Genomic DNA, 26,198 nt, shown 5'->3' with positions numbered 1-26,198 from the left:
TCTCCCTCTCCATGTCATGCGTGTACCAAATGGCTCGTTTAGATTGCGGACGACTCTCACTCTCTGAGAGTCTCCCTATTTCCTCTTCCTTTTTTTAATGGAAAAATCGTGCCTCGCTGGCACCAGTCCGATTGGATACTTATTGAACACGAAGGTGTTCAGCGAAATTGACCGAAACTAAAATGATTGTATCTCGCCATATTACTACCTCTCCTTTCTGCAAAATGAATGAACTCGAATTGGCCGAGAAGGAAAGGACAGGTAAGACGACTAAGGTCCCCCAATCTGGCCTTTTATAGGGGAACTGTATGTCAATGGCACCTTATTTTTCTGTTCATCAGAGACGAACGCCAACGTCTAGATTGACCCCCAATGCCCAGATTGCCCCACCCCTTCGCACCCAAGCGCGAATGCCCGACACATCCCCACCCCACTTGATTGTCCCCAGCTGCTGTCCCGGATATAAACATGATGACCATGAGTAACTGTCGTCCCTCGAGAAAAACTCGTTTTACCCTGAATCTCCATGGTAGTGCCCCCGCCCTGTTTTGAAAAGGTTAGCCGGCCTTGAAGGGGAATGTTAGACTGTTAAGGCTAAGGTTAGGAAGACAAGTCTCCCAAGAGGTTCCGAAATGTTGAACTTAATGACATGCACAGTTGATAAGAACATGACCTTTGTACATATATGACATGAATAGATGATAAATAAAAGTTGGCATGAACTCAGTAGGAATGCCGACATATGCACTTCCTAGTAGTAGACTTCTGACTGTGACCAATGAACGTATCTCCCAGGTGCGTAGGATTGAGGGAGGAATTCACATGCATAAAATTCTTCTTCTGCCAGTTCTCTAAAGCTTGTTTTGTACCTATTCAAAGATTTACGATCACCGGAGGAGAAGGGTCGGACGTGACACACAGCCTGGCCGCAGATCATGGGACACATGCGACATCGACCAAAGGTGGAGCCCCAGCACGACAGGAATACGGGACGAGACAGCACTCTCCAATGTGGTTAAACGAAAGGATGAAGGGCTGTCCTGAAGCCTTTTGTCCGCCTACCCACACGTGCCTGAAGCTTCCGTCCCCCTCGTTTAGCCCGGTTGATGGGCTTGCTTACTTGTTATCATTTGCTCCCTTGGTCCCTTCGGTGTGTCCCAGGAAAATCTGCCCCCACTCCGCCCTCTCACTCCCATCGACTATCGAACCCATACACCCTCTTTTCCACATGACTTCTTGTCGAAAGGAAGGACAGCATCCAGGTGGAAATGGGGTGCGCCGCGGGAATATGGGTGCCGAGCATAAGGCGCCACTAAAAGGATTGTTTAGGGAACAGGACTGTGGTCTAACAGCAGAGGACTGACCGCACCCTGCAGCGTGTAAGGATAAATCCAAGCTGGACCTATAGCTCCACCGCCGGTGCTCAACAGCGCCAACGAGAGGACACGGACTAGAGCCTACCAGTGATGGCTCACTGCTAAAAAGACACTGTGACGAAGAGATCTTGTGTTTTGAACTGAACCCCCCCCCCCTCAACTACTTGGTCAAGATGTTCGTTGGTCACATTCTTAAGTCAGAAACATTCATGCTATGTAGTACGTTTGAATATTAGGAACTCGACAAATGCAATTTTCTATATGCTGCATCCTGCCAATCACGTCAACTGTCCATGATTATATGCCAAATGTTAGTATTGACAAATGCAAATTCTTCGACCGCACCTGTTTATATGTACCCCCATCGATTACGAAAATGAACTTTGCTATGTAAAAAGGGGCGACTGTAGAAAATTAGAAATATTGATGTACATAAGCTACGTTCATTTCCCTTTTCCCACTCCTCTCCCTGCATGCACCATGAATACCGTAAAGCATTGACTGCTTCCCTCTGCCAGCAAAGGCCTGTACCCATGTGTACATGACAGCCGTTTTAGGCACCCTGACCTTTTTGCCTGCCTAAGATTAGAACCACCGGCTTCCCTTCTGCGCGTATTTGAAACCCCCCCCTTCTCTCTCTCCTGCATAAACCATGAAACCCTCTCCCTCTGCGCGACCCTGCCCTGAAAGGCAGCCCTTCTGCCTGACCCACGCAAAGCCCCCCCATTCCCTCTTGAAGAGGCATCCTTCGCCTTAGCTGACATAGCCCTCCCCAACTGCACCTGACTGCCCCCGCTCTCTCATGTACGGGTCATAAGATCTCTCTCTCTACGTGACTCTGTCCCTGTGTCCACCCTGGCTCCCCCTCCCTTCTCCTCACACGGGCGAGTCATAAACCCTCTTCTTCTGCAAAACCCTGTCCTTGGGAGTCACGCCTGCGCCTGACCAGCATCTCCTCTCCCCCCATGAATGCCCCTCTGTTGGTAAACCTTCCCTCCGCGCCCGATTGTCCACGTGGCATGAATACCACTCCTTTGATGATCCCTTCCCCCGTGTCCAGCTGACCACACAGGTCCGAGGCCATCGCCTAAGCCGGGAGATATCATTTACTGCCCCTTATCATATGAGGTCGCTCTCCTTCAAAGGACCCTCTATTGATCCTGGCCACCCCCACCCCCTGGGCTATGATCAGGCGCACCCATCCTAAACAGTTGACGGAACACTCAGCTGCGTGATTGCCCTCCCCTCTTATCAGCAAGTCAAGGGTCCCTATTGTTAACACATGTGGGGTAGGATTGACACGAGGATTATGGGGATGTCTTTTCCTTGTTTCACAATATTGTGATTGTAATGCCAAGCGTTTTTGTAAAGTATAAAAGACGGAGTCTCAGCTCACTTGTTAGAGCACCTCCCGAAAGACACTGTGTTTCGTGTCCGAAATGACTGGCTCTCCTCATGAGAAATAAACTCTGTTCTTTGATTCCGGCTTTCAGCGCCCATCTCTTTATTTGGTAATTATTCAGAATGGGAACTAAGAGGCGTCTTGCGCCAGCAGCCCGGGCATCGATACTAGTATGGGCTCACCTTTTACAAGTAAGTACAACACAATGTAATCCCAACAAGGGAAAACAACTGGAATGTATGCAAATTGATGACATTTATGTGAATTTAGGTACACATCTTGAAATAAGTTGATATGTGCAATACATACAAAGAGTAGTGCACACATGCAAGTGTTAACTGGACAAACCTAAGCAGAAGTCACTTAACATGCACAAACTGAAAAATAGAGGAAGATTGAGTAATTGAACTTTTGAGAACCTACAACATGAACAACCTAGTGTAGAAGTCACTTGACGTCTACAGTAATGGAACTACACTGCAAATTTCACACGATGTGTGGAGCAGAGGTAAAACAGCAAATAGAACAATTGAAATACGCCATCCACACTTGAGAAACTGTAACATTAAGATGTGAAACAATGTGTGTACATGTCCCTGTATACATGTGACACACACTCATGACCTGGCATTGAATGAAATTCCCACAATGCTGTCACACAACTAAAGCAGAACTTATAGCACATAAGTTATTTGAAATACAAGTGAAGTACATGTGCAGCTCCACTTTGGATCTCAGAAAATGTATTGTGTGCTTGTCACCCCCAACATATGAGGCAGGCGTGCAAGCATAGAAAGAATCAGCAAAGAGAATGGGTCCTCGAACATGAAGCAAACAAGTCCCACGATGGACAGAAGACGCCGATTGAATCGCGAAAGATAAAAGTACCTGCAGGGAAAAAAGGACTCACCACAGAAACTGCTGGCAAAGTCCTGTGTCTTAGGTGTGTCCAAAACATTGACAACTCGAACAAACCCCCAAGCGAGGAAAGTGTCATGGACATGATTCTCCACAGGACGACCTCAGCTTAGTTGAAAGGAGTAGCAGTAAAAACTATCCAGAACGAGGAGCGGTCAATATTCCCAGACGCTGGTGCTGACATTGAATTATCGACTTCTTTATAACAAACATAACATGGTTGGCGGAAAGCAGGAGGAAGACCACACTGCAGTCCATAATCTGAAAGAAACTTCCAATTCAAAGATGGCGGCACACTTCCTCTGTCTCGCAGAATAGCTCGCTTCACGTCGATGCTCCGAAAGTGTACAGTGGCAACCCAAAGCTTTGTAGAAGGTCATATGTCACAAAGGTCCATGAAGACAGAACAGGTAGGACCGTAAGTGCTTTGAAATAATCTTGAAATTGCTCCAAGCTTTAGTATGCGCGTGCTAGTCAGCTTGTGCTTTGTTTAAAATAGCAGTTAAACTGCCCTTACAGTGTACAAGCCTCAAGAATAAGAAAAAAAATAATGAACTATGTTGGAATTAGGTAGCCTGGCCTAGGGCAAGACTAGCATAACAGAGGCACAGTGTAAAGGTTGCAGACCACCCAAAAGTAATTCCACGCAATAGCACTCAAAAAGAAAACACTACACCAAAAATGTGTGAAAATACATACTGCTTTATATAAAAATAATTTACTCTCTGTTCTCACAATATAAAATAGCTTAGAACATTTCAAGTCACTTTAGATCAGTAATTATCTCATTTGAACTGCTAAGCAATTAAACAGCCAATTTCAACAAAAACAGTACAAATGTCATTAAATCAGTATACACTCTCAGGTTTGTTAACTTAAATCAATAATCAATATCTATGGTACATTTCCTCAGATTTCAGTATTAATTAGATTATACTCTAGAGAAGGGCTCTAGACTTTACCTCCTCACACTACTACCCATTATCAGGAAGCACATTCAATGAGAGGTTTCAGTTCCCAGATGCCAACAGTTGTCTCAGCCACTTTAATTAGGGCTTATACCTCTTTTAGTTTACCAGAACCCTCAACACCACTTTGGCACGTGCTCCTTCTCTCAGGCTCTATCACAATAGCTTACTTTTCCCAGAGCCAGCACTTTTTAGGGATAGCTTCCCCAAGTACAGGTGAGGAAGACAGTCAGGGTGTTGGATCTGTTACACCACGATCTAGCGCCCCTCCTCTCCCTCTCAGACAGTTCTCCTAGGGACTCTTCCTCTATTGTTATGACTGAAGGAGATTAGGCCCTACTGGCTACCTCTCCCCACCTGCCCCACACACTCCTTACTGCATCAGGGAGGCGTTACTCCCCAAGCCTCCACGTGTCAGACTCAATCGGGCAGCTCCACTGCAGTCCAGGCTGGCAGAGACTGAGGGGAATCTCTCTCGCAGTCGGCCTTCTGTCCCCGAGGAAGCAGGAAGGTTCGAGGGCGGGATCACGTGCACCCGGCACCCGCTACCGGCAGTCAGCTCTTCGCCTTCCCCCTCTCGCTCACGCCGGCTCCTCTGGTTGGCGCTCGAGCGAGGGGGTTTATCTCAGAAGTCGCGGCGCTCAGGAAACCCTTCCGGCGCCTCTCCACACAACCCGATGGTCGCGCTGAACTCCTGGGCATGCGCGGAGCTCCTTTACAGCTCCGCCTCCACTCCCGCCTATCTCCTTGAGTCGCGCTGATCCTCGGGGCATGCGCGAGGCCCTTGCTCACAGGGCAGACGCTATACTCCTGGGCCTGCCCGATCCTAGGCCCCTCCTGGTTCCAGAAGCGGACGCGCCTGGAACATGCGCGGTAGCGCTCTCTTACTTCCCAACCCTTGGGGTTTCCACGATGACGCGGCTGGTGCCCCCGGGGTCCCGCAGACGGCCAGAACAGCGCCGCTCCTCTCGCGCAGTCACTTCCCTCACCTGGCTCCAGGGGAAGTATACTCTCGAGCTGCGCACTTGCCCCCCAGGCTGCTAAGGCTTCACAGACACGCGTCTTCTCCACAGCGCGTCAAGGGACACCGGCCACAACGCGGGGCTCACAGCTCCTCTTCAAGGCTGGTAGGTGAAATTGGAAGTGTGGGAAATCCTCTATTAAGAGCTCCCTGACAGGGTTCACTGGGGCTCAGATTTAGAAGGGACTTTCTTCACAAGTAGATTGATTTGATGGATGGGAGGGATTGGTCAGGGGTTGAAGGGGGAACGTCTCCCTGTCTGTCACAGGGACAAACTAACTGCTCCCAGTGCGTCCTCCTCCTCTCACCACTGCCTCACTCCTCCACTCTCTGGTCAGCAGAAAATGGCTTCCCCGCATTCCGCCTTATATAGGCTGCCCTTCAGTGGTCCAGAATGGACCAGAAGGTTCTGGAATGCCCTATGTTAGGCTATGGCCAAGTTCTGTTTGTGACAGTTGGGGCAGTTGGTGGCCACCATTTTAGGTGGTGCCAACTTTCCTGTCAGAACAGGCCTCTGGGCCCGAGGTAAAGGATTATGAGGGGGAGAAAGAACCCCTATCCCCCTGGCCAACACCTACAAAAAGTCAGTAGACAAAAAATTAATAAGGGTATGAGGGGCAAAAAGGGGACAAAAGAAATAAAAAATTAGGAGGGACTTCGCCAAAAAGCCAGACAGGTCTAACACGCGTCCCCCCCAGCTGAAAGTGGGGAGAACTACCCAACCCCTTGGGAGTCCTCATCACTAAGGCGGAAATACCTGGAGAGACCGTCTGCATTGGCGTGGTCCACTCCGGGCCGATGTTCCACCCGGAAGTCCATTCCCTGTAGGGAGATGGACCACCTCAACAACTTGGGATTTTCCCCCTTCATTTGCATCAGCCAACGAAGGGGTCGGTGGCCAGTCTGAACCAGGAAGTGCGAGCCAAAGAGGTATGGCCGCAGCTTCTTCAGAGCCCACACCACCGCAAAAGCTTCCCTCTCAATGGCACTCCACTTCTGTTCCCGGGGAAGCAGTCTCCTGGATAAGAAGACTACAGGTTGATCCAGGCCCTCTTCATTCAGTTGCGATAACACTGCCCCAATGCCATGTTCTGATGCATCTGTTTGGACAATGAACTCCTTGGAGAAGTCTGGGGCCTTCAGGACCGGTGCCGCACACATTGCCTGTTTCAACTTTTCAAAGGCTTGCTGACAAGCCTTTGTCCAAACTACCCGTCGAGGTTGTTTCTTGGAGGTGAGCTCTGTGAGGGGCGCTACAATAGTGCCATACCCCTTCACAAAGCGACGGTAGTAACCTGTGAGGCCCAGGAAAGCTCGGACCTCAGTCTGTGTCTTGGGGGGTTCCCAGGCCATGATTGCCTCAATCTTTGCCTGCAGGGGCTGCACAGTCCCCCTACCCACCAAGTGTCCAAGGTACACAACCGACCCCTGCCCAATCTGGCATTTGCTGGCTTTGATGGTCAATCCAGCTTGTCTCAGGGCCTGGAGAACGGCCTGCAAATGCTGCAGATGGTCCTCCCAACTGCTACTGAAGACAGCAATGTCATCCAAGTAAGCAGCAGAGAAACTCTCCAATCCAGAGAGGACCTGGTTCACCAGCCGCTGAAATGTGGCAGGGGCGTTCTTGAGCCCAAAGGGCATCACACAGAACTGGTAGTGTCCCTCAGGCGTGGAGAAGGCTGACCTTTCCCTTGCTCCATCTGTCAAGGAGATCTGCCAGTACCCTGAAGTGAGGTCAAAGGTACTCAGATATTGGGCAGCTCCTAGCCGGTCAATCAATTCATCCGCTCTAGGGATCGGATGAGCATCAGTCTTGGTTACTGAATTCAGTCCTCGGTAATCCACACAGAACCTTAGTTCGGGTGTGGTGCCTGGTGGTGCGGCTTTTGGCACGAGCACCACCGGACTGGACCAAGGGCTGTTGGAAGGTTCAATTACTCCCAGCTCTAGCATCTTGGCAACCTCTCCATGGATGCTAGCCTTCACCTTGTCAGACAGCCGGTAGGTCTTGGACTTCACTGGTGGGCTGTCTCCTGTGTCCACATCATGGGTACACAGGTGGGTCCTTCCCGGGACAAGGGAGAACAACGAAGAGTACTGCTCCAGGATCTGGCGGCAGTCCTCCCGTTGCTCAGGAGTTAGAGTAGGAGAGAGAATCACTCCCTCCACTGACCCATCCTTCTCTTGGGACGAAAAGAGATCTGGGAGAGGTTCGCTTTCCGCTTCCTCTTCCCCGTCAGTCACCATCATCAACATGACTTCGGGCCTCTCATGGTGGGGCTTGAGTCGGTTGGCATGCAGCACCCGAAGGGGCTGTCGAGGGGTCTTAAGGTCCACCAGGTATGTGGCCTTACCCTTCTTCTCCAACACCTCAAAGGGGCCTGTCCAGCGATCCTGGAGGGCGCTAAGCTCTCCAGGCTCCATCACCCACACTTTCTGTCCAGGCTCCAATTCCACCTGGTGAGCATTGTGGTCATACCACTCTTTCATGACTGCCTGGCTGGCCTCTAAGTTGTCAGAAGCTTGCTTCCACAACTTTGCCATTTGGCTCCTGAAGGCCAGCATGTAGCTCACCACATCCTGGGGGGGGTTTCTGGGAGACTTCTCCCAACCATCCTTCACCAGGCTGAGAGGACCGCGTACAGGGTGCCCATACAGAAGCTCAAAGGGGCTGAAGCCCACTCCCTTCTGGGGCACTTCCCTGTAGGAAAAGAGTAAACAGGGTAGGAGGACATCCCATTTCCTCCGCAGGCTCTCGGGCAGACTTCTGATCATGCCCTTCAAGGTCTTATTAAACCTCTCAACCAGTCCATTCGACTGGGGGTGATAAGGAGTGGTGAACCGGTAGGTCACTCCACACTCCTTCCACATTGCCCGCATATAAGCTGACATGAAGTTGGTCCCCCTGTCGGACACAACTTCCTTGGGAAATCCCACTCGGGTAAAGATTCCCATTAGGGCTCTGGCCACTACAGGTGCAGTGACTGTCCTCAGAGGTATTGCCTCTGGGTACCGTGTGGCATGATCCACCAGAACCAGGATAAACCTGTGACCAGCTGTTGTTGGTGGATCCAAAGGCCCTACAATGTTGATGCCCACCCTCTCAAAGGGTGTGCTAACGACTGGAAGTGGTTCCAGGGGAGCCTTTAGCTTCACCCCTGTTTTCCCACTGGCCTGGCAGGTTACACATGTCCTACAGTATGTGTTGGACGCCACTTTCATCTGAGGCCAGTAAAAGTGGAGGACAAGCCGTGCAAAGGTCTTGTCCTGACCTAAGTGTCCTGCCAGGGGTATGGCATGAGCCAATTCCAAAAGAAAGGCTCGGTACTGTTGCGGGACTACCAAGGCCCTTGATGAACCAGGCAAGGGTACCTTGGGTTCACTGTAGAGGAGTCCATCCTCTCAGTAAATGTGGTAATGTCCCGTAACATCACCTGCTGCTTGGGCTTCAGCCTGTCGCCTCAGTCCCTCAAGGGTGGGGCACTCCCTCTGCCCCTTACAGAATTCCTCTCTGGTAGGACCTCCCTCCACATGCCACTCCGCAGGGATGGGCAAATCCTCCAGAGAGTCAACTTCCCCCTCCACGGACTCCTGGTCCACCACCGCAGGTGGCCGATCTGTCTCATGGGGTGTGGAAGCTGGAGCAGGCTTTCTCTGTCTCCGGGTCTGTCCCTTCTTAGCAGCGGGTTGGGCCATTATTCCAGGCTCCAACCCAGGCGAACTCCCTCTCCGGGCAGTCGCAGACCGTGTGCTGACACAGGCCCAGTCAGGTGTACCCAGCATCGCAGAATGCGTCCGGTATTCCACTTCTCTCCAAGTGTTGTGTTCCATGTCATTCCCCAACAGACAATCGACTGGCACGGCAGGGCTTACGGCAACTCGAAGTGAACCTACAACCCCCTCCCACTCAAAGGGAACCTCAGCCACTGGATAGTGGCCCATTCTGCCGTCAGCCATCGCGGCGGGGTGGAGTACATTAGGAACAACCTGCTCTGGAGACACCAGCTGACTTCTCACCATAGTCATGCTGGCTCCTGTATCTCTCAGAGCCTCCCCTCTCTGGCCATTGATGGTAACCCATTGCCCATACTTTGTAGTATTAGGGGGCACCTGGATCTTTGGCACCATCTCCCGCTCTCCCAGGGACACTAAGGTGACACCCGCCCACTCACCCCCCTTATTTAAGGGCAACTCCTCCCCGAGCGCTACACTAGCTACTCCCGGTGACTTTCCTCCGGTGGGAGGGGGTGGTCTCTTTGGGCATCTGACATCTCCCTTATAATGTCCAACGCCACCGCATTCAAAACAGTGGAGAACCCTGGGCTGCTGGCTTTGGCCAGGATTAGGGTTTCGGGGCGGGTTTGCCCTAGGGGTGAAACCTGCTCCCTTCCCTTGGAAGTTATTTTGGGGACCTTTAGAGAACTCTTTCTTTTTCTCCCCCCCTCCTTCTTCTGGGGGGCGCCCTGTCCGGCTTTTTGAGATTCCCCTCCAGTCCCCTTGGAGGACACCCGGGTACTTGCCCAGATGTCCGCCTCCTCTGCAAGCTTCCGGGGATTGGTCAGCTTGCTGTCCACCAGGTGTTGGCGCAGCTCGGGAAAACATTTCTCGAGGAGGTGTTCTCTCAAAAATAGATCGTACAGCCCCTCATAATCTTTTACCTCACTGCCCTTGACCCAACCCTCTAAGGCCTTTCTGGCGTAGTCAAGGAAGTCCACCCAGTTCTGAGTGCTCAACTTGTGGCTCCCCCTGAACTTCTGTCGGTACTTTTCTGGGGTGAGCCCGAACTTCCTTAACAACGCCAGCTTCATGGTGGGGTAGTTTGTCTGTTCCTCTGGATGCAGGGCCAGCAAGGTGTCCCGACCAGCAGGAGGCATGTACTTGTACAAACTACCCCCCCAGTGCTTCTCCTGCACCCCATGAACCCTCAGAGAAACCTCATAAGCAGCCAGCCACTTAGCTACATCGTCCCCCTGACTGAAGCTCGCTATCAGGTCCTTTGGTATATAGGGTTTGGTCTCCCTGGCTGACTCCTTTGGTTCGCTGCCACCATTCCTACTAGGAGAGGACCCCCGTCGCAGACTTTGGAGCTCCATTTCCTTCAGTCTAAACTCGTGGGCCATCCTCCTCTCCTCTTTCTCCTGCTCCAACTTAGCCAACTCCCACCTTAACTGTCTTTTCTCCCTCCTATCGGTGAGCTCGGCTTCCGTTAGGCTTCCCCCAGAGATGCTACTGCCCCTTCTGGAGTAGGACACTGGTCCGGTGAGTAAGTTTTCCCCTTCAGTGTGGAATAACTCTTCTACCCCCCCCCCACCGTGTCCTGGTCGGCCCCTTCATCCTCCTCCTTCTTTCCTTGGTGTGCCTCCACCCAAGCCCTAAGACTGGTCTGGAGCTCCCCCTTCCTGGCACCATGTTTGAAAAATACCCCCATTTGTTGGCAGAACATTTTCAATTGTGTCACGGAATAGACCTCTAGGTTTTCCACAGCAAACTCCATTGTGAGTCAGGCAAACCTAGATACACACCAGAATTTTCAGAGTGGTAAGGGCAACCTAAAACCAACTCCACCCACCACCAGGAATAAATTTGGAAAAAACAAAAAGACTAATTGGGAGGGCCGCAAGGAGAAAACTCCTGGTGTAGGTTTGGTGTATTACGTCAAATTACTAGTGAGTAGCTGCAACCAAGTCAGGATCCCACCGCTAGGCACCAATATGTTGGAATTAGGTAGCCTGGCCTAGGGCAAGACTAGCATAACAGAGGCACAGTGTAAAGGTTGCAGACCACCCAAAAGTAATTCCACGCAATAGCACTCAAAAAGAAAACACTACACCAAAAATGTGTGAAAATACGTACTGCTTTATATAAAAATAATTTACTCTCTGTTCTCACAATATAAAATAGCTTAGAACATTTCAAGTCACTTTAGATCAGTAATTATCTCATTTGAACTGCTAAGCAATTAAACAGCCAATTTCAACAAAAACAGTACAAATGTCATTAAATCAGTATACACTCTCAGGTTTGTTAACTTGAATCAATAATCAATATCTATGGTACATTTCCTCAGATTTCAGTATTAATTAGATTATACTCTAGAGAAGGGCTCTAGACTTTACCTCCTCACACTACTGCCCATTATCAGGAAGCACATTCAATGAGAGGTTTCAGTTCCCAGATGCCAACAGTTGTCTCAGCCACTTTAATTTGGGCTTATACCTCTTTTAGTTTACCAGAACCCTCAACACCACTTTGGCACGTGCTCCTTCTCTCAGGCTCTATCACAATAGCTTACTTTTCCCAGAGCCAGCACTTTTTAGGGATAGCTTCCTCAAGTACAGGTGAGGAAGACAGTCAGGGTGTTGGATCTGTTACACCACGATCTAGTGCCCCTCCTCTCCCTCTCAGACAGTTCTCCTAGGGACTCTTCCTCTATTGTTATGACTGAAGGAGATTAGGCCCTACTGGCTACCTCTCCCCACCTGCCCCACACACTCCTTACTGCATCAGGGAGGCGTTACTCCCCAAGCCTCCACGTGTCAGACTCAATCGGGCAGCTCCACCGCAGTCCAGGCTGGCAGAGACTGAGGGGAATCTCTCTCGCAGTCGGCCTTCTGTCCCCGAGGAAGCAGGAAGGTTCGAGGGCGGGATCACGTGCACCCGGCACCCGCTACCGGCAGTCAGCTCTTCGCCTTCCCCCTCTCGCTCACGCCGGCTCCTCTGGTTGGCGCTCGAGCGAGGGGGATTATCTCAGAAGTCGCGGCGCTCAGGGAACCCTTCCGGCACCTCTCCACACAACCCGATGGTCGCGCTGAACTCCTGGGCATGCGCGGAGCTCCTTTACAGCTCCGCCTCCACTCCCGCCTATCTCCTTGAGTCGCGCTGATCCTCGGGGCATGCGCGAGGCCCTTGCTCACAGGGCAGACGCTATACTCCTGGGCCTGCCCGATCCTAGGCCCCTCCTGGTTCCAGAAGCGGACGCGCCTGGAACATGCGCGGTAGCGCTCTCTTACTTCCCAACCCTTGGGGTTTCCACGATGACGCGGCTGGTGCCCCCGGGGTCCCGCAGACGGCCAGAACAGCGCCGCTCCTCTCGCGCAGTCACTTCCCTCACCTGGCTCCAGGGGAAGTATACTCTCGAGCTGCGCACTCGCCCTCCAGGCTGCTAAGGCTCCACAGACACGCGTCTTCTCCACAGCGCGTCAAGGGACACCGGCCACAACGCGGGGCTCACAGCTCCTCTTCAAGGCTGGTAGGTGAAATTGGAAGTGTGGGAAATCCTCTATTAAGAGCTCCCTGACAGGGTTCACTGGGGCTCAGATTTAGAAGGGACTTTCTTCACAAGTAGATTGATTTGATGGATGGGAGGGATTGGTCAGGGGTTGAAGGGGGAACGTCTCCCTGTAGTGGCTGTCTGTCACAGGGACAAACTAACTGCTCCCAGTGCGTCCTCCTCCTCTCACCACTGCCTCACTCCTCCACTCTCTGGTCAGCACAAAATGGCTTCCCCGCATTCCGCCTTATATAGGCTGCCCTTCAGTGGTCCAGAATGGACCAGAAGGTTCTGGAATGCCCTATGTTAGGCTATGGCCAAGTTCTGTTTGTGACAGTTGGGGCAGTTGGTGGCCACCATTTTAGGTGGTGCCAACTTTCCTGTCAGAACAGGCCTCTGGGCCTGAGGTAAAGGATTATGAGGGGGAGAAAGAACCCCTATCCCCCTGGCCAACACCTACAAAAAGTCAGTAGACAAAAAATTAATAAGGGTATGAGGGGCAAAAAGGGGACAAAAGAAATAAAAAAATTAGGAGGGACTTCGCCAAAAAGCCAGACAGGTCTAACAAACTAAAAGTGGCTCACCTTATCAATAAGTAGCCCCAACGTTTGAGTTCTCCAGCGGTCTCTGAAAACGCCAATGTTGTAACAAGTCTACTACTTCTTGAGCCTCATGTTGTGCACTGGCATCTCCCTTTTACCACAAACATGGAAAAGACAGTGACACTTGAAAGTCCAGCAATGCAGTTAAAACTCTTTGCAAGCACATGTATCCTTGAAAAACACAAACTGCACAGCTTTACAATAGAAATGGCAGGTAAAAGGTCTAACATGATAAAAAGCTTACTTCTCTTGAAGACACAGTTGAAATTGATCTAGCCATGTCATAGAGACCGAAGATGTAGCCACTTGAGGTTGCATAAAGCGCGCAGAGATTGCTTTGATATAGAAAGGTGCTTGAAGGCAGACAATCCATAGAGCCACACTGTTTTTGTGAGATGATTGAAAAGTCCATTAATTGAAACAGGCTTGTGAAGTGTGATCTGGCAAATCCACAGCAGTTTGAAAAATACAGCGTAGGTTGTAGAAGTGAATCCCTGCCTTTACCTTCCCTCTTAAGATACTGTTTGAGCAGTAGACACTAGAAGGCAGCAGGAACTGGAAAGCAGCAAGGAGGCGCAGATAGGAGGAACTGACTAAATTTGAATCTGGTTCAGGTTGATATGCGCAGAACTAGAACACCATACTACGCAGGGAAACACAATCAGACAACCACCAGTTACCCTCCTTGTTGAGATGCTGCTGTTATAGTGTTGAGATTAAAGTAGATGATTTCCCTTGAAGTTGAAGATATTAAGAATAAACTTGAATTGAATAATGTAGAAAATAGATCTGGCATGTTAAGGTTGAGGGCAAACGGTGTGGTGGTCACTGGTGGGGCTCAGATGGCAGAGTCCTTGCTTGAAGATTTATGAGCTTTTTGAATTTCTTGCCTTCTTGAAAATTGACTTCTTGAGTTGAGCACATTGAGAGTAAGATCAAATCGTCGCCATAAAAATGTAGAAATGGACTCCAGAATTATTGAGGTATTTCATGTAGATTTATTGTAAGTTGTTAAATAGCCTGGAATAAGCCCCACCAGGAGCAGCCAGTAGGCAGCTCAGCCCCATCATAACTGTGGCTTATCTTCAACCAGCACCCAACATTCCGTAGTGCATCACAGTGTAGAGGCATTCCACTAGAAGGGCATTAAGTGGGTAAAGGCATACATAGGAATATGCAATAGGTAGAATACAACACACACCATAAGCAGACCCTCTTCCATTTTAATTTGTATGTGTTAGATCTGGGGGTCTCTAGTTGGCAATGGTATTCACCTTTGTCCAAATAGGGACCCTTACTTCTAAGTCAGGATAAGAGGATTACACTCCTTAATAACCCCTGCTCACCCCCTTGGTAGCTTGGCACGAGAAGACAGGCTTATCTCAGAGGCAGTGTGTTAAGCATTTGTGAATATACACAGTAATACAGTGAAAATACTACAGATGAACACAACACAGGTTTTATAAAAATAAGTATTCTTTATATAGACTTAAAACAAGACCACAAACAACAAAAATCCACAATACTACACTTAAGATTGCTTAAAGATGATAAAATGTTGCTTAGTTCAAGTTGATGATCAATTCAACAAAGTTTTCAACAGAGTACCTGGATGCGTAACACAAAGTAAACAAAAGGCTCGCAAAAGGGGAGATGCGTTGGTTCCGTGATCTGGGGGAGATGATGCATCGTGCCTCACTGCTTGCGCAGAGTAGGGGATGCGTTGTGATCCTTACCGGTGCGGAGATTAAGCGTAGATTCTCGGCCTGCGGGCCCGTTACAGTGCGCAAGATGGTGCCTTGATGCGATGCGATGATCCAGATGCGATGCAAGAAGATGGCGACCTTGACGCGGCGATGTGATGACGATGCGTAGACGCCCTGGCAGCCTTGCGACAACTCTGTACTTTGGAGCTGGGACAGGCCCTGCGTAACGCTTCTCCGGTGATGCGATGGCACCTCTATTGATGGTGTCACGCTTCTCCGGTGATGCAACAGCAGGTAGTTTCGATGAACACCCGCTTCCAGGGAGATGCGGCGAAGACTCGCTTCTCCGTCGATGCGACCAGCTCCCAACGACACGCAAATGTATGGAGTTGAGAATTCCCAGCAAGGAAATTCAGAGGGGAGCTAAGGTGAAGTCTTTTGTCATTGAGACTTCAGCAGGAGGCCAGCACAGTTCAGACCCTTGGAGAATATTCTGTAGATGAAAGTCCTTAAAAGTTCCTTCTCCTTTCCTTGGCAATGAAGCAACCACTTCAGGCCAACCCAGCAAACAGCACACTGGCAGAGGGGCAGTAAAACTCCTGCAGCTTCCTTAGTTCTTCTCCTTGGCAAAAGGTTTCTTGTTCCAGAAGTGATCTAATTTCTTAGGATCAGGGTCCCAATATTTATACCCCAAAATCCTTTGTTCTCTGAAGGCAGAGAGGTCTCTGCCTAGTCCAAACCAGTTCCTGAGCACTTTGTTTACATGACTCTCTTCTTCCTTTCACTGTGCAGGGCAGAGACATTAGACACCCCACAGGAGGTGAAGCCAGCATTGTAGAGGGAAGGCCCAGTCCTATCCAGGTCCCAGGTGCAACTCCTCCCTCCCATCTAGACGCAGATCTCTCTATTCACCACTGGGCTGCCCCAGCCTGTCTTCTGGAATCCCCCAGCCCTGTCACTCACAAACCCATACAAGGAATACGCAACCTAGAAGAGGCAGGCCTGGACAGTTAGGCAAGAAAATACCTACTTTCTAAAAGTGGTATTTTGAAACACAGAATATTGAAACCAACTTTACTAAAAGATGTATTTTATCAATCTGAGTTCAAGCATATTAAATCAAATTTCTACCATGTTCCCTAAGTCAGTTAGGATTATAAGAATGTAATAATCTAACTGCCCATTCTAGCCTAAGGAGAACAGATAGCCTAAAGGAGAACAGATAGCCTTCAATAGTGAAAAACGAAAATGGCTGTAATTCACTATTAGGACATGCTACACACATCAGAGCATGTCCTACCTTATACTTACAATGCACCCTGACCTTGGGCCTACCATAGGGGTGTCTAATATGAAGCATGGGGAAGGTTTAGGGACTGGCAAGTGGGCACACTTGCCAAGTCGACATGGCAGTCACAGACTGCACACAGGCTTTGCAATGTCAGGCCTGAGACACACTTTACAAGCTGCTTCTGTGGGTGGCACAACCAGTGCTGCACGCCCACCAGCAGCATTTGATTTATAAGCCCTGGGCACACATGGTGCACTGTACTGCGCTGACAGGTAAATCAAACAACCCAATCATGGAATCACCAATTAGTACATCAATTTAACATAGGGAGCACTTGCACTGTGGCACTGAATACCAGTGGCACAGTGCCCAAAGCATAAAACCAGAAAAAACATATCAAAACAGAGGAGGCAATCCGTCAAAATGGAAGGGAGACTCACGCCAATGATGTCAGGTCTAACAATATGTCTTGTTTGGTGAGTCAGCTCCAGCTTTGGCCAAAATGTATCTACATTTTGGGAGATATTTATATTGTGAAACTCATGGAATTCAGAAGCCATGCATGTAATTGGAGAGAACCTGGTTCTGAATGCAAGATCTGGCCGATGTCCTTGTGAGGAAGTTGTGGATCCTGACCAGACGGATGGGTTTGGTTTCCAATAGCAGTAGGAGTTTGGTAAACCAATGTTGCCTGGGCCAGTTGGGAGCTATCAGAATGATGTGACATTCCTCCATCTTCATTTTGGTGAGAATCCTCAGAATGAGAGGGAAGGAAGGAAAACCATATGCATAAATCCCTGGCCATTTCCTTGGAAGGGCATTTCCCCATGACCCTGGAAGTGGGTATCAACTGTCGTCAAAGAGGCACTTGGGGTTGTTGGTTGCGAAAAGATCCAGTGCTTGTTTACTCCAGTGTGACAAGATCCTATCCAACACCTGTTGATCCAGTTCACACTCATGGCAACTGTCCATGGTTCTGCTGAGAATGTTCACCAAGGTTTTGCTGTCACCTGACACATGCTCTGCCTTCAAGGTAGTTCTGTGAATATCTAGCAAATTCCACAGGTCTAGAGCCTCTTGAGAGAGAGAGATCTTGTGCCTTTAGATCTAGACAATTGATGTGCAGTGATCTCTGGGACTGCAACCGTTTCCCCTGAATTTTGAGATCTTGTAAATGGCTGGCCAAGCCTTCCAGTAGGGCATCGGTGGTGATGATCTATTTCGGTGTTGAAGTCAGGAATGTTATTCCCCGTAATAGATGAGATACTTGGGACCACCAAGGCAGCATTTCCTGCATCCCGGAGATAATGCTAATCCCATTGTCAAAGGAGCCTGTCGATTAGACCCATTTCAACTGGAACTTTTCCTGCAATGGTCTCATTTTCAGACTACGGAGCAGGACCAAGTTTATAGCGGACGACATCATGCCCAGGGCCGACTTGAACATCTGCACTTTAACAGACCTTCTACTGGAAATCTTTAAGGCTAGGTTTTACAATCACTGTTGTCTTTTAAGAGACAGATAGGCTTTGTTGCTAATAGTATTCAGGTTGTCTAATAGGATTCTCATTTGACTTGGGATGGTTGAGGATTTTGGGTAGTTGACTGGGAGACCAAGTTTGCGAAAGAGTGAGAGGCAGGCTGTGATAGTCCTAGAGGCCTGCTGTGGTATCGAAGCTTTCATCAGCCAGTCGTCTAGGTAGGGGAATATCTGATACCCTCTCCTGATTTCTTTCGAAAAAGGAAAAAATGGGAGTAGGAAATGAAGCCCTTCTGAGAAGAAGGAACCCGTTCTATTGCTCTTTTTCCCTACATCATTTGAGCTTTCTTCCTCAGTAAGGGAAGGTAAGGTGAATGTGCTCCTTTTGGCGGATTGGCTGGTGGCCTCTGCACAAACTTTAGGGAGTTGTTAGTAGGTTACTAAATACATTACCCATCTGTCTGATGTTATATCCTTCCATTGGAAGAGGTAATTGAAGTCGTCCCACCCACCTGGTTGGAAGGAACGGGCGTAGCCGGTACTTGGGCCTGGTCACTGTTCGCTACTTGTGTAACAACCCTGAGAGGTTTGTTTCTGGCGTGCCCCTTGCTTGTTGTAAGCTGGAAGGTGGCGATAGGGCTCTTGATTAGCCAATCTGTATTGCGACCGAGGTTTAGACTGATGAGGTCCTTGAGAGCCTCCTTTATTGGTAGAAAACTCTCTCCCCCTGGCTACGCGAAAAGGGCAGTTTAAGGTGCTGCAGAGTACCAAGAGATTTGGATGAACCTCCACAGTAGTCCATTTTGTCAGGGGTAAGAGTCATCATATAATAGTGAGGCTTACCATTAGGATGCTGTACAAAGTTCTTTCACATCATTCAACTGGGACAATTAAACAGATACCATAGCTAGAACCAACAGTTCTCAAGAACCGGTAACAGCAGCATAAACCGACGTTTGTGTAACCATACCGCAACTTGGCCTCCCCTCCCGCCCCCTGCTCCCGTCGCCCCTCTCCCACACCTGCTAGATAGCTGTCGCCACAGATAACTCGTTGCATGCTGCTGGCATGTCTCTCATTCTCGGGTTGTCCCTCGGGGCCACCTCCCTCTGTTTGTTTTAGGACCTGAAGAAGTCCCTCCCACTGTGATTCTATGGGTTCCTTCCACATCCCCAGCGTTTCCTTCCGTAGCATGGCGATTCCCTCTGCTTTGGCCCACGCTAGGAGTGAGTATCTCCATGCCTGTATATGCGGCGGATCTTGAGCTTTCCATCTTTTAGTCAGAAGCCGCTTAGCTACCACCATTCCCAGATCAAGAAACCTAGATATAGTCTTTGTGACCGGGGTTCTGCGAAATTGGTATAACAAGTAAACAGGCCATTCAAAGCGTATGTCTCGGCCTGTACATTTGTATAGGAACCCACCAACCTCCTGTCTCCCAGTTGTCGCTCTAGGTATGTTTCCCATTTCCGGCGGAGTGGATCTAGACTTATCGCCGTATGTGTTCGGAGGTACACCGCGTACCAGCGAACAAGGTGTCTGCCACGTCCCATGACGTGAAGGTACTGTATGGTATGGTGTTGGCTTGGCTCCGCATTCATGTCCCCCCATCTAGAGGTTAGTGTCACGATTAGTGAGCAGTGCCTCAGGATTTGCCTCGACCAGGGATTCATATGGTATGAGTGTGCCATCTCTATACAGATCTCCTAGAGTCTCTATATCGGCTTCGTGCCATTCCGTGAGTTCGAGAGGCGTGAGCACCCCAGGCCCGCTACAGGAGCCCTCCAGTGGTATGGCCAGTGCATAGCGGACTAGCGCTCTGGTGAGGTACAGGCTTCAATGGTAGCATTTATATGCCTCCGCCAGGAGAAGCGGCGTCGGTGTTATGGTTTTAGTAGCTGGGTGAAAACGTTTTGTGATATAGTCCAGAGAGTGGGGGGAGGGTAGTGTGGTTGCAGTGTCTTTGCGGCCTCTGTCTGTGAGCCAGGGGGCTATCCACTGCCGTTGTGCGGCTAAATAGTAGTGCTAGAGACAAGGTGCGGCAAGGCCCCCCTGATCAGTGGGTAGATACAATTTAGCTAACGCCATCTTTTGCGATGCGTTTCCCCAGAGGAAATCCCTAAGTAGTTTAGTGAGTGTGTGAAAGAAGGATTCTGGAACATATAGTGGCAGGTTAGCGAAGTAGTACAGGAGACGGGGAAGGATCACCATCTTGGATAGTGCTACCCTGCCAGTGACCGTTAGAGGAATCGTTTTCCAGAAGCGCATCTGTGACTTGATGGCTGTCAAGGTCTTCTCAGATTACCCTCAAATAAGTCTACCGGTTGACGATATATCTGGATAGGGAAGGTGTCAGCCCTCCATTGCAACCTTGTGCCATCTAGGATATAACCCGGGTCCTGAGTTTCCCCATCGAACGCATAAAGACAGGACTTGGCAGCATTAACTCGGAGTCCCGAGCGGGTGGCAAAGTCACGCAATGAGTGTGTCGGTTGAGCTGGTATATTATCTACGTCTCTCACAAAGACTAGTAGGCCGTCTGCGTATAACAACACCTGGTGTACCGCATCCCCTAGGGGTATTCCATCTCCTGGCATCTCCTGTAATGCCATCAACAGGGGTTCCATTGCGAGCGCAAACAGAAGGGGCGACAGTGGGCACCCCAGTCTGGTGCCTCTGCGTATTGGTATGGCATCAGAGATGTACGGCCCCAGTCTCACTCGAACTGTGGGATTCTTGTATAGTAAATTAACCATCTGAAGGAATCCCAGACCCAAATCGTATCGCAACAGTACTACCACCAGATAGCTCCACTCTAGACAATCAAAGGCTTTTTCAAGGTCTAGTACAAGGCGTCCAGCTCTAGGCCACGTTTACACACTATCCGACGCCACCTTAAAAAACCTCCGCAAGTTCAGCAATGTGCTGCGTTTGGGTACAAATCCATTTTGTTCAGTGTGAACTAACTCGGAGACCACTGATGCCAGTCACTGTGCCAGCACTTTAGCAAGTATGTTATAGTTCACGTTGAGGAGCGCTAAGGGTCTGTCCGATCCCAGGCTCACAGGGTCCCTGTCGGGATTGAGCAAGGAAACCAGATAGGCCTCACGCATCGATGGGGGTAGCGTATGCTCTTCTATGTCTGTGGTGTAAAGGGTGTGCAGACGCTGCACCAGAGACTCCTGATAGGCCTTGTAGTACTCTGCAGGTAGGCCGTCTGAGCCCCGGCTTTTTCTTGGACGCCATGGATCCAATCGCCTCCGTGATTACCTCTAGAATGAGGGGTCTGTTAAGCACTTCCAGATGTGTCTCTGAGGCCTTGGGCAATTGGGTTGGTTCAAGGAACCTCTCTAGGTCTGGGCCAGGGCAGCGTCCCAGCTTATTTGATATAGTTGTCGATCTCCGGAGGGGTAGATAGGACCTGTCTGGGTTTACATCAAGCACCGAGTTGAAGTCCCCACCCAGTAGCCAAGAGAGCCCATTGTAAGGGTTTAGCACTGTGGACAATTGTGCTAGGAACGAGGGCTGGTCTATGTTTGGGGCGTATATTGAGCCTAGCAGTATTGATTGGCCATTAAGTGTCCCCCTCACACAGGTGTATCTGCCTTCAGGAAATGTCACCATGTCAGCACAAATGAACAGGATGCCCACCCTCACCCAGATTAGCGTGCCCCTTGCATGTGCTGAATATATCGTGCCATACACCTGTCCCCTCCAGCGCCTGCGTAGTCAGTCTCGTTCCGGTTGTGTCATGTGGGTTTCCTGCAGCAGGGCAATTCCAACCGAGTGCCTCTGGAGGTATGCAAATATGGAGTAGCGTCACGTAGGTGTGTGCATGCCGCATATGTTCCATGTGATTATGTTAACTCGTGCCATTTCTGATGGGTGTGATCAGCTGGGGTATCAGGGTCGGGGCGGAGCGTGGGGGCGTGAGTGCGCCGAGTTAATGCAACAAAAACAATAGATATACCAAGAACATCATAACATCTTGGGCGAATATTTCGGAATGTCCGTCCAAACCTCTATAACAATGTCCCCTTCCTTTTTGAATGATCGGACTCAGATGGGGAGCCTTGGGCCTTTTTTCTCTGCCCCCAAGACCATGGTGTGTGGCGTCCCTCAGGGCTCCTCCCTTAGCCCAACGCTTTTTAACATTTATGTGGCCCCGCTTGCCAAAGTTGTGAGAATGTTTGGGTTGGAAGTCTTATCCTATGCAGATGATACTCAAATTATGGTGTCCATTACCCATAATATTAGAGATGCGGCTTCTAATTTCAGGCTCTGCATGGAAGCAGTCGCTTCTTGGATGAGTAAAAATTTTCTCAAGTTGAACGGTGAGAAGACTGAGGTGTTGAATTTTGGTAGTAGATCGGATATCTGGTCCATCGATTGTTGGCCTTTATCTGGGCATTAATAGAGGTCTGATTCAACGGCTGCAGCTAGTGCAGAACGCTGGGGCCAGGCTTGTGATGAATCTGCCTAAATTCCATTCCATCTCTTCCTCTCTTAGGGCGTTACATTGGCTTCCCATTGACCGCAGGATTCTCTTTAAAACCCTATGCTTAGTTCATATGGCTTTTTTTGGTAACGGTCCCGAGGGTATCAAGACAATTTTACATCGCTATACTCCCTCTAAGAAGCTTAGGTCAGCTGATAAGAATTTGCTTATAGTACCAAGGTTCAGCAGGGTTAGGTGGCTTCTCTATGGTTGCTGCCAAACTCTGGAATTTCCTCCCCTATAATCTTTCCGGTCTTCCCTCACATTTGCTGTTCCGTAAAGCTTTGAAGACATGGCTTTTCACTCAGTCTGCAGCTTAACATTCTTTGCCTTCTCCATGCATAGTCCGCTTTAGCGCCTAGACGCCCTTGGGCTAAGTCTGCGCTTTATAAGATCCAGTTTCATTCATTTCATTCATTCAGTTCAAGCTAGGTCAGTGTGTTGCCTGTTGGGTGCGCACACTGGCTATGTTGTGCCATGGTCGTCCCCCCTTATTCCCATATGTGTAGTATGCCATCCTGGTAATCACCTGCATCAGCTTGCGAGATCAGCAGTGTACAGATCTAAGTGCTGCCACAGGTGTGTAGGTTGTCTTTGTGGGTATGCTTAGTGTGGCCAGCGGTGGGTACAGAAATACCATATCATCCCCATGTGAGGTGTAATGAGCAATTACCCCAGTGGGCTCGCCCCCTCACCCAGCAGTGCGCAGGGACACAGGCTTTAACAATTAATGTTCTACTTGCGTGCGCTGCCATTGTCAGAGTCCGTTTCTACGATGCTGTATCATAAAATGCCATCAGCAGTTTGTGGGGTTCTCTATGGCAATCAGGGGTCCTCGGATATTTCGGTTGATGGCGACGAAGAGCCACTTATATTCAACACATCTCGTGTGTAGGAGCTGGATCGGACTTCAGATTGTGGGGATCCAAGGGTTGTAACTGCTTCCAGGGTTCCTTGTCTTTTCCATCCCATTCTCTCCGGACTCGGGGCTGCTGCACCTGTTTTCGCTTTCCGCATTGTCCTTCGCTGTCGGCGTCGCCGGGTTCTCCTGCCTGTAGGTTCTCGCGCTTGTCCATAGCCTGGACTCTTCCAGTCAATCCCATGCTTCCGCAGAGGAGTTAAAAAAGCGGGTCCCTTCTTTCGTAATCACTCGCAGCCGGGCTGGGAACAACAACAAATATGGCAGTTCAAGGGATCTGAGCTGGCGCTGCACCGCCGTGTAGTTGCTTCTACGACGTTGCACAAGGGCAGTGTAGTCAGAGAAAAGCATTACTTGGCTGCCGTTCAACTTGAGTCCTTCAATCTTGCGTGTTTCACGGAGCACCGCATCTCTATCCCTGTAGTTGAGCATTTTGAATATGAACGGTCTTGGCCTGGCTCCTGCTTGGGGTTTCCGTGCTGGCACGCAGTGAGCTCCAGTGCGTGGTCATCGGCTCCGTCTCCCCTCCAGCACCCATGTGTGAGGGGTCCAAGCCGCCCGCTCAATAGAGGCCTCTGCTGCATCTTGGCCCGCATCTGACCCATCACTAGCTGTTGCGCCGTGGGCATTCTTGGCTAGCTACTGGAAGGGGCAATGCACCAGTAGAAATGACACCGTAAGAGGCTCCTTATCTGTGTTAGTCACTCAGGACAGGAGATCAGATGGGGCCGCAAGCAACAGTCTTACTCCTTATCTCTCTCTCCATGTGTAGGATCACGTCTACCGGTCTGCGAGGCCGGAGCACTGTCTCAGCTGCAATAGTCTGCCAGCCGGGAAGGTCCCCTGGGTTCCCAGCAATGGCGGGGGGTCTGGTTATATCTGTGCGTATGGGTTGCGCAAACCTGTGGGCCTCCACCGCTGTAGGCCGATAGGGGCACCGCCTCCACCTCCAAGGACGGCCCGCCATGTAGGTATCTCTCCGCGGGCGGTGATGTCGATCGGTTGTGGGAATGGTTCCTCGGGTGTTCGTACATCGCTCCTCGCTACCCGACAGTGGATACTGCAGTGAAGCCATCAGTTGTGCTTCATGCTCCATAAATGTGAGGAGCGTCCTCGAATAGTTCTCCGTCTGCTCTGCCGCTTCATGTTGCCTGTTCTGGCGGTGGTCTGTTCTCCTGTCTCTCAGGTTCTAGCATGGGGGATTGTTCTCTATGCATACTAGCCTGACTGCAGGTGTCCATATACTTAGGGCCAAACCAGTGCTCCCACTGCCGCCCACAAGCACTGCATCCTCCAGGTCCCCCGCAGTATGCGCTGTGTTCCCGCCAGCACTTGCACCAGCTGTAGTCTCACAAATGCTCAGTTCTTCTCACTCCTCAGCTCCGTTTATCCTGTCTGGCTGGATCCACATCAGGTCACTTCAGCTCCGGACAGCTCCAGCCTCCGCCGGAGGGCACCGGTTGTCTCACGATGTCACTGCGGCTCAGTCCCACCTTGCAGGGATCCGATTCATCTCACACCTGATGTCTACCCTCCACAACAGCAGTGCCGTGTCGGGAGCCCCAACTCTCGAAGGCATGCCCTTCCAGGGTCGATCATACCGCAAGGAGTGTCCGTTCTATGTCCCTGCACCACTCCCGAGTTGGGGGTCGTGTTGTCTTGCCTGAGCTTCGCCCCATGCGTACGCGTCCAGACCGTTACTGCCCGGGCTCCACAGTCCGGCAGCCCCCTCAATGCCTCCCTGCCGCCGGCGCTGTCTCAGTGGTCCATGTGGTGCAGTGTTGGGGCTCTGGCGGGTGCAGTAGCGTTTCCGCTGTTCGGTCCTCTGTGTCGCTCGCGGGCAGGGGCACCTCTCATCTTCACAGCTGTTGCAGCACGGCCCAGGCAGACAGTTCCCACTTTGGGCAGCTCCCGCTCTGTGCTACCTTCAATGGGACCGTCATGTCTGTCTGTGTGGCCGCAGTCCATGGTGACAGATCAGCTCGACACCGTGCTTACCCACTGCAGTGGCGTCCCCGCTGTTCATTGCCACCAGCGTCCGGCGGGGACCTCAGCTCTCTGCTGCTGACGGAGCAGTCACTTAGGCAGCGGCGGCCAGTTTCGCGCTCTAGATGTTCACGCGCGGCCTCACAGCGGCTGGAGCCTCACCGTTTCCCCCGCAGTTGCCGCAATCCTGGTGGGCGAGAGTGTTTAGTTCAGTGCCGCCATTGTCGGGCGTGGACCTCAGCTCTCTGCTACCGACGGAGCAGTCGCTTAGGCATCGGTGGCCATTGTCGTGCTCTGAATGTTCGCGTGCGACCTCACAGCGGCTGGAGCCTCACAGTTTTCCCCGCAGTTGCCGCAGTCCTGGTGGGCGAAAGTGTTTAGTTCCGTTCCGCCAGCGTCCGGCGTGGACCTCAGCTCTCCGCTGCCGACAGAGCAGTCGCTTAGGCAGCGGCGACCATTTTTGCGCTCTGGGTGTTCGTGCGCGGCCTCACAGCTGCCGGAACCTCACAGTTTTTGCCAAAATTGCCGCAGTGCTGGTGGGCGAAAGTGCTTAGTTCGGGGCTTGCCCGGTACCTTAAGTCTTGTGCCACTCGATCTCGTTCTTTGCCAGCGTGGATGGCCTACTTCAGGATACATTTCATGGATTTCAGGGGGATCTAAGTGGATTTTCAGGAAATCACGTCCGCCATTTTGCCTGGCTAGCCACGCCCCCGCCTCTGTCGGTCTTTATTGCCAACAAGGCATCAACAACGTGTTTCCCC

The sequence above is a fragment of the Lissotriton vulgaris genome, chromosome 6, assembly GCF_964263255.1.
Source record: "Lissotriton vulgaris chromosome 6, aLisVul1.2, whole genome shotgun sequence".
NCBI lineage: Eukaryota > Metazoa > Chordata > Amphibia > Caudata > Salamandridae > Lissotriton > Lissotriton vulgaris.
Note: the sequence above shows the minus strand (reverse complement) of the source record.